The sequence below is a fragment of the Protopterus annectens genome, chromosome 6.part1 (genome assembly GCF_019279795.1).
Source record: "Protopterus annectens isolate FY-2018-M chromosome 6.part1, PAN1.0, whole genome shotgun sequence".
NCBI lineage: Eukaryota > Metazoa > Chordata > Ceratodontiformes > Protopteridae > Protopterus > Protopterus annectens.
Window position 1 is genome coordinate 39,032,487 of NC_056738.1, and position 8,889 is coordinate 39,041,375.

Genomic DNA, 8,889 nt, shown 5'->3' on the forward strand with positions numbered 1-8,889 from the left:
TGGAAGGTTGACAGCTATGCACAGGATACTTTACTACTTTCCAGTTGTTTCAGCCTTTCAATGCATTTTACGTTCTTTTTAAAAAAATCAATATTCAAGCCAAGGCATTCGAATACAGTTTCAACCATTTCTTCTAGAAGAGCTCTCCCAGAGAACACAAACACATAACGATTTTCAACGGTTATTTACCCATCTACTCCAACCCTCCTCCTAATCTCATAAATTACCTCTCTTAACCTCTTTTTTTTTATAGCTACGCGACCGTGCTCTCGCGGCCACAAACATTTCGCCCCGTAGCCGCTGTCTCTAGACAGCAGAAACTAGCGCTGTTGACCATAATCCAGTAGAGAGGATTTTTGGTATGAAGTGGCGCAGGCGCTGTATTCTAGTAACTGTATCATCTACACTTCCGCGCTGCAACCGGCCTGAATTGTCATATTGGATTATCGCTTGTATCATATGTAGTGGAAGGTTGGTTCAGTAGATTCACCGTGAAGTTGAACTAAAACGCTAGAAACGATGCTGTGACACGGTTTCAAATGCTTCGTAGGAGTAACCGGCAAGATGTCAGATCACTAAGGGACAGCTGCGGCGTACTAGAGTGGTGAGAAACGACCAGGAAGCAGACGGGAGGACCAAAACACGCCATTTGGTAATTAGAAGGGGATGATATTGGTAATTTGAAACACACAGTGATCGATATGTATTGCAAGCGTACTAAGTATAGCTGCCAGGAACAAGTTTGGCTTGCATGACAGTTTCTTTGTATTGGGTAGTTGATCACATGGAACGAAGATTCCAGTATTAGGGTCTGTTGCACAACCAGTGCAGCTGTCAAAGAACCAGTAATCATTAGTTCATCTGCAAAGCTTTACTAAGGAGATTGACATTTTGTATGACTTCGTTTTTTCTTTTGAGTTTTTTGTTAGGAAAGTCCAAGATTAAAATACTTAATAATGGTTTATCAGATTGTTGTATAAAAGCATTGCTAGTAACTCGTTATTAAATTAAACTGACCTAAGTTTAAATTAAGAGTACCACCCTTGGCATTTCAAATTCATCCAGTGGTTAGAAGAAGCTGTGGACTGGGCAAACATGAGTGCCACACGTCTTAAATTTACCACTGCCACCTACATATAATCAGATTAAGTAGCCGTTTTTTTTTTTTTAGAAGGAATTGACTCTGGAGTGATGTCCAAGAGTTTTCTAGAAGTTGTGGTTGTAGCTTTAATATTTGCAACTGATGAAGATTCAGACAATATTGTGCAGGTACGTGAGTGTACTTGTGCATGCTGTTGTTCAGATATACTTCACAGTTACTGACTGTATTACAAAACAGAAAAATGCCATCTTATTCTGTTGTAAAACATACTGTTATCTAGTTTATATTCTAAATAGACATTCTTTGTAAAACACACAGATATAGCAAGCAGAAAAATGCATTTTACTTTTATAGCATTATTTTCATTACATTTTATTACTTTGTCAGAAAAGAAGATGAAGCCTTTCTAGGTGTCCTTACAGACAGTTTTCAACAGTGTTTCTCTTTTTAATCAATGCATATTATCTCTTCCAGTCCAGTTTAACCCTCCTTAACTATCCTCTGCAGCATAGCAGAACTACATAAGGAATTGAAAGAATCAGACACTTAAATTTCCAAGAATAGGTCACCATTTCTGTAAATAAATATTGATTAATATTCCTTCTTTAAAGTATTCCCCTGTTGTTTGACAGCCATGCCCCCATCTTCTTCATATATTTTTTATCTGCATTTTGAGAGATGCATGTGATATTTAGTTGTTTTTAGAAGTAGTATTGTTTGTGAAGATATGTCTTAATTAATTTTTAAGGTGAAATATATATAAGCATTGCCTGTGATAAACCATGTATATCATCCTTTAGTCCTTATATTGTACCACCATGTAACCTATACTATTTTTTTATTTTGCCTTGCTGTCAGGTTGGAGAGAGAGGGAGGGAATGTATTCCTATCTTCCTTTTTAAAACTCTAAAAACCTAAGGTGTGTTTCAAGGGGGGCAGAAAATGCAACACATGAAAATTGTACTGTATTTCTTCGATATTTTTCTGCTGGTTGCTTGAGAGTGCCACTTGCTTGAGTTCCAGTTAATTGAGAGTTTACTGTATGTAACTATAAAATTTTGTCATAAATGAAAATTGATTGTTTCAGATTTATAATGCACAAAGAACAACTTAAGTCTGAGAGAATTATTTTCTGAAATAATAAAAACAACATAACTTTGTTTAAAATTATTTTTTTTCCACTTTTCTTCAGAGTACTGCTCTTCTTTTCAGTTAAATCAAATGAATGTCACAGTTTCTACAGCATCTTGTTACAAAATATTGCTTTGTCTATCAAGCAGTTTCCACTTATACTAATTGTTAATGCAAAAAGCATTACATTTTAATTGTAGCTTATTCAATAAACATTTTTCATCCACAGAAAAAAAAATAACTAAGAAAAAATTGCAACAAAACAGAAAAACATATTTGAATGTGACAGTTAATAGTTAATATTTTTGCATATTCAAATATTATTCACACATCTTGAAACGTGTAATAGCTTTGAATAATACTGACAGTTAAAGTTAGTTATACCAGAAGATGTACTGCAGTTTTTAAATACTTATTTACTGCCATCCTAAACAATGTTCCAGATTCACATGCTTAAAACCAAGAAGGTAGTGAGTTCATATATTCATAGCTTATTACTAAGCGAGGGGACAAGGCAACCATTGAGAAGCCTAGCCATTGCACTCCATCAAACCTGTGAATAAATTAGGTGCCTTTCTCAGAGAGAGACATATTACATATCCCTGGGGTGTATAGCTGAATATCCGTTCAATGATCAAAACTGTCTCTTTTTTTAAAAGTGGTTATTATACTGCTTTGCTTAAATTGCAAGGTAAGTATACCCTGAGATACAAATTTTACATGATGGAGACATGGTGTTCAGGGAGGACTTTTCAGAGATTTTGTGACTCATTTTTTGAACCACTAAAAGCTCGTTCACCAGCTTAGCATCACAAGCATCTTGGACATGTACTAGAAACTCTTTCAGATAGGCAGGGTGTATAAAGTATAGGGCTGAATATGTGAGAAATGAGATCTTAATTAATGACTTTGCCATCATTGGTAGCCACTGCAGCAAATGTTTCCACTCAGAATACTGTCAAATTCTGTGTATATTGGAGGCAATCAAGTCTGCCATCATGAAGTCTAAGCAGAGAGTATTAACATAATCCAATCAAGGTGAGACCAATGCATAAGTAGCAATTGCCAAATAATTGTAAGGAATCAAACGTTTGATCTGGAAGTACTCCAGTGGTGGTGGTAAGAAAGCTTGACAGTCATTACCTAGCTCTTCAAAGACAGTATATTGTCAAGAAGCACCTCTAGATTCTTCACTTAGTTCACAATCTCCAGCTTGTTTCTCTCTATAAAAATAGAGACTCACATGATAATATGCATAATCATAGCATCCGTCTTGGCCAGCTTGAGCAGATGGCTCTAGTTTATCCATTGAAGAGTGCAAGCTGTTCTCTACGGATGGTGGTCTTTAAGAACATTGGAATAAATATTGAAAATATGTAAAACTGACTAAAGCAAATGACAGATAATAAAATGTACTTTTCAGCAAACATGATGGTCTGGCTGAAGAATAGATAGAATTACAGGTCTTCACAAAAGGTGATAGATCTTTGCAAAAATTATGGCTAAAGGCTGTTTCATTTTAGAGCACTGATATTGTCAGCTCAGTATCTTTGATTTAGTTAATTTTATTTGGTAGAATATCAAACACTGACATCTAAAATAATAATCGCTGCTTGTTAATTTGACAGTAAATTGATAATTAAATTGATCCAGTTTATTATCTTTAAAGCCATAGTTAAAATGCAGTGTTGTACTATGGCTGTTATAATAACCTCAGAAGTGCACTGTTCAGTACAGATGATTACTTGTATCACCATTCATCTGAAACAAGTCAGTGCTGAACCTAGAATTACCAAACTGAACAGCTAATTATACATTCATATTGAATGTACCTTGTGATATAAAACATCTCATATACTTTTATGGCATTGTTCTGGCTACCCAGTTTGCCCCAGTGTATAGTTTGACTATACTGATCCCTGTAGCCATTACTTTAAGGATATCTGACTTTGTTAGATTCTGTGTTTTATAGTGAGTTTATATATACAGTCTGAGCTCTTTCACTGTTTAAGAATGCTGTCCTGTTGATTGACTGGATCAGTAGGTCATCAAACTGCAAGACATATCTGGAACTAGTTAAGCAGACTGATGCATGCAGATACACCACCTGTGCTTCTGTCTTCATACTGACATGATTCAGGCTACTGAGAGATTAACTTGTGACATCTCTCAGATACACCACCCTGAACACACAAACCATATTCACATCAGCTTTCACATACTCTGAGCAGTCAGGCTTTGATTTTAACACTTTTTTTCATAATTTGTAGCTTTTTTGTTACATACTTTTCAAGTCACTGTGCTAATTGCATACACAAACTACCATGAAAAGTTGAAGTCTAATCCACATGACAGGATACTAGACCAAGTCAGACCCAGTGACCTAATGGATAAGAATTTGGCCTTCTAAGCCAGGGATTATGTGTTCGAGTCCCATCTGGGGTGATACAATCATGATGCATGTATCTGGGGTGATACAGTCATGATGCATGTAGAAAGAGCAACTTTTACAGAGACAAGAGCTTTCTCATTTAACTGAACAAGAAACTAAGAGGTCTAATAAGGCCCTACAAGGCCAGTTATGAGGCCAGAATAGTTTGTCAGGCAATGGACAGCTAAAAGATCTCCTTTAGCTGTGTCAGGAACCTTAAAGGTAGCGCACAGTAGAATGCAGAATTGGTGGTGGATGGCACAAACTTTACTGACCAGGGTGACATTTTAAATCTTCTACCTGATAAGTTTACCTCTAGTAACTTCAACCCACTCCGCCCCCCCACTCACTGTGAAATCCCTTCTAGCATATCCCCCCAGCTATCAACAGGGAGCAGGTCCTGGTGGTGCTCACTGAGCCCAAAAACACTGCTTCAGTGGGCCCTAACAATATCCCTGGTTGTCTCCTAACTAGCCTCAGACATGACCTAACAGGACCACTGGAGGCACTTACATCAACTACACCCTCAAAACAGGTTACCTACCAAGTGAATGGTGGGCTGCACTGGTTATCCGTCTCCATAAGGGTTGACCATCAACTGACCCTGGGAACTACAGACCCATCAATCTGACAAGTCTAATATGCAAAGCCATGGAATGAATTATCATTGAATGATTAACAAGAACAATGGCGACCTACAGACATAGGATATGTCACAGTTTGGCTTCAAGTGAAGGTCTTGCCTACTCAGTCTGATAGACTTCTTGTAGAGGGTCATCAAGGTTAGGGATGAGAGAAAAATGACACACACCACCTGGCCAAAGTGTTTGATAAAATACCCCACTCGGGTATTGTTGACAAGTTCTCCGGATTAGGCATAAATCCCTACATAACTCACTAGATTGCTGGCATGCTCACAGATATGACCCAAAAAGTCAGGATTGGTGAAACCACTTCCACCAGGAGACCAGTCACCAGCTGAGTACCCCCAGGGCTATGTGTTGGGCCTTCTTCTGTTTGGCATCTACTTCTCAGAAGTCAAGGCTAATGTTGAAAACATCTGGCTCACCAAGTTCGCAGATGACTATATGTCCCTGCCATGATACCAAAATCTTACAGGAGGGTCTGACACACAAAATGATTGATGTCAGAGCCGCAGATTAAAACTCAACATGAAGAAATGCATTATAGTCCCGTTTGGGAAGTCATCCACCCAAGCTAATTACTTTTGTACTTACATAAGTAGACAGCAGTTTGGCTTTCGACCAACACGTAGCCAAGATAGTGAGAAAATCGTTCTATGCTGCCCAACTCATAAGCAAGGGTATGGCATCCAGGTCCAAGGAAGTTGTAGTACCACTCTACTCGGCTGTTGTCAGACCAATCATTGAATACAGTGCCCCCTTTGGCATGCACTGAACCGGACACCTGCAACAGTTGGAATACCCTCAAAGGTTTCTCACTAGGAGAATCCAGAGTATGAATATTCTGATCTCCTTAAGGCCCTGTCTCTTTACTTGGTCTCCTACGGGTTATTGAGAGTTGATCTTTGCCTGGCATATAAAGTATCCTCAGACTTCAGCTCTGATGGACCTCTTGCACATCTGCAAAACAAGCAGCACTATTAACGCTAGATTCAAGGACTTGAATCTTGCCTGTGACATAAATGAAACATGCTGGAGAGATTGATCTGTGTCTCAAAAGATCCCCACACTATAGGACAGGCTCCCCATCCACATGAAGTGGAGTTCATCCCTGACCCATTTCAAGTGAAATCTTGATCATTGGGTGGAAAGTCATAAATTCACCTCCGTCCAAAGTACACAAGGACAAAACTGGTTTTGGTTGCATGGCTAGGCTTATAAAGACCCCGATGGTCAATAGGTTCATAGGTTTATACTAGGTTATATATAAACATACATCTGCTTAAACTGCAGTCAACCTTTCCATTACAGTTGTATTATTATTATTTTTTTTTATTACGGTTTTTATTATTATGATTATTATTATTTATTATTATTTGCATAGGAACAACCCCCTATCTGTCATCTTCCCTTCCCTTACTTATGTAGACTAACTCTACAGTTGCACAACGTCTGGCAGAAGAGGATTGTTAACTTCACAGTAAAGATGAAGAAACTGCTTACAGCTGTTCTGTAAAAGTAGAGCCCGTACACGTAAATACATTCCTGAGGTTGTGATTTTTGGGAAGGTGGGGTTATGTATATGTGATTAGTTCTTTTTAGAGGTTCATAGGTAATGACTAAACATACATTCTAGGAGACCACTAAGGAGTCTAGCCTAATTTCTCAACTACCCTAGAGGAATGTGTGGTTAAGTGATTTGGTCATTCAGATAGTTGATACATGGTGGATGAGAGACTTGAACCCTGGATTGCAGGAAACTGCTCACAGTCTTAATTCTGTACAAAAAAATGTGTGTATATGTGCATGTATATACACACCTGTCAACTTCTTTGCTCAAGAGTTCTGGACATTGGGGTGTCAAAGGCCTAAAATCAAGGGGCATATTTTAAAATATTACTCTAATTCAGTTAAAAAGTTAATAGAGCCAACATGTTTTGCATCAACATTCATTTTCAGAACAATAAGAACTATGAACATGTAATATCTGACATTACCGACTAGCTGTAATTGTCAGTGATTTTACCATACAGATGAAGTTTACACAGAACAAGGTTCCCACGTTTCTTTTGTGAAAGGTGTTCACCCTAGTGATTTAAAACCTAGTGATTTAAAGCATTAATAGAACTGAATCTTTTTGCAGCTTGTATTATGAAAGGTTTTACTGTCTTGCTGTTTTTAGTCCATCATGTCTGTTTAGTCCTTTATTTTATTGTCTATCAGCTGCAGCATCAGGTGGGAAAAGGAGGCTTTGCTAGGACAGATGACAGAATGGATCTGGATATGCCAAGATCTTTCTGTGTCTAAGTCGGCCACTGGGGCAGCTGCTACCATGCAGCTTAAAAGCACTGAACAGCAGCTTGCAGTAGCCCATATTAAAAAGAGCATCATGTGCCTAAGAAATAATTTCGAGGCATGTATTTCTGTTTGTATTAAGCAGACTTCACTGTATCTCCCAGGCAGCTGAGCTGTCTTAGATTTTTTTTCATGGTTCTCTCTGTTTTTTTTCTTCACAAATTTTGTTTGTCAGTAGTTAGACAAGAAAACGTGAATGTAGGCAATATACGCAAAGTTGTCATATTTGAAAGCTTTTGAAGTTGTTTCCATCTAATATTGCTGACTTTTAAGACAGTGGTAAATTTAATTCACTAAGAAGTGGTTCCACATGATCACAAAATGACTTGTAGAACGAAGTTGATCCATTTTGCTTCTTTCCTTTGTAGTTAAAGCATTGCTGCCATAGTAAATCAAAATTCACTTGTTCGGTCTTCTCTGCAGTATAATTGTCCCTTACTGAAAGGATTTTGCATGTAAATGGGAGTCTTCTATCTCAAGTGGTAGAGGTAAATATCAACAATTGCAGAGAGTAGGTTTGGAGTATCTGTAGTGTCTTAATAGGAGAACCAAGTCTGTGGTCTGACATTTTGTTATTTCTTCTCCAGGTAGAGAAAATAAATAGACTGAATAGCCCTAGCCATGTTTATCCTTCATAATTTTCATTAGTGAAGTTAATTTCAGAGTCTGACCGCAAGCATCCCTATGTGGAATTAATATATGGACAGCTGGACTCCTTGCATTTATTGGAATGTGTGCCATTTCAGAATTGTGTTTTAGACTTGTGAATCCATGATGGTCTGTTTATTCCAGTAAGTGACTTCAGCAGTGATTTGATTATTGCATTGATCCTAGTCCACATTTCACCTGCTTGTATACCAGATCTCTAGCACAGAGTAATGGGTGTGACTAATCAGATGGCATGGCATACATCTGAATTAGCTTCTCATTAAGTCATGTTGTCTTCACACAGTGTCTTCCCATAGAGCTGAAGGGTAGATCAGGTGCTGAGAGAGAGAGAGAGAGAGAGAGAGAGAGTGTGTGTGTGTGTGTGTGTGTGTGTGTGTGTGTGTGTGTGTGTGTGTGTGTGTGTGTGTGTGTGCGCGTGCGCACCTGTCTTAGTATTCAACAGGGTCATCCCTCCTGCACAGTGGGTATAACCTGAGGGCTATTTTGGAGAGATTCAGTAGGGCTATTAAAATAATTCCACTTTAATGACTGGCAAGAAAAGAGTCATTATGTCCATC

General features: G+C 38.1%; 1 long non-coding RNA gene across 1 annotated transcript in view; it reads left to right on the forward strand.

Annotated features, from left to right (window-relative positions):
• The first annotated feature begins 242 nt into the window (after positions 1 to 242).
• LOC122805373 overlaps positions 243 to 8,889 on the forward strand; it is a 422,769-nt gene continuing 414,122 nt past the window's right edge. The window contains exon 1 of the long non-coding RNA XR_006365361.1: positions 243 to 652. This is a non-coding gene — a long non-coding RNA (uncharacterized LOC122805373). The remainder of the gene's footprint in view (positions 653 to 8,889) is intronic.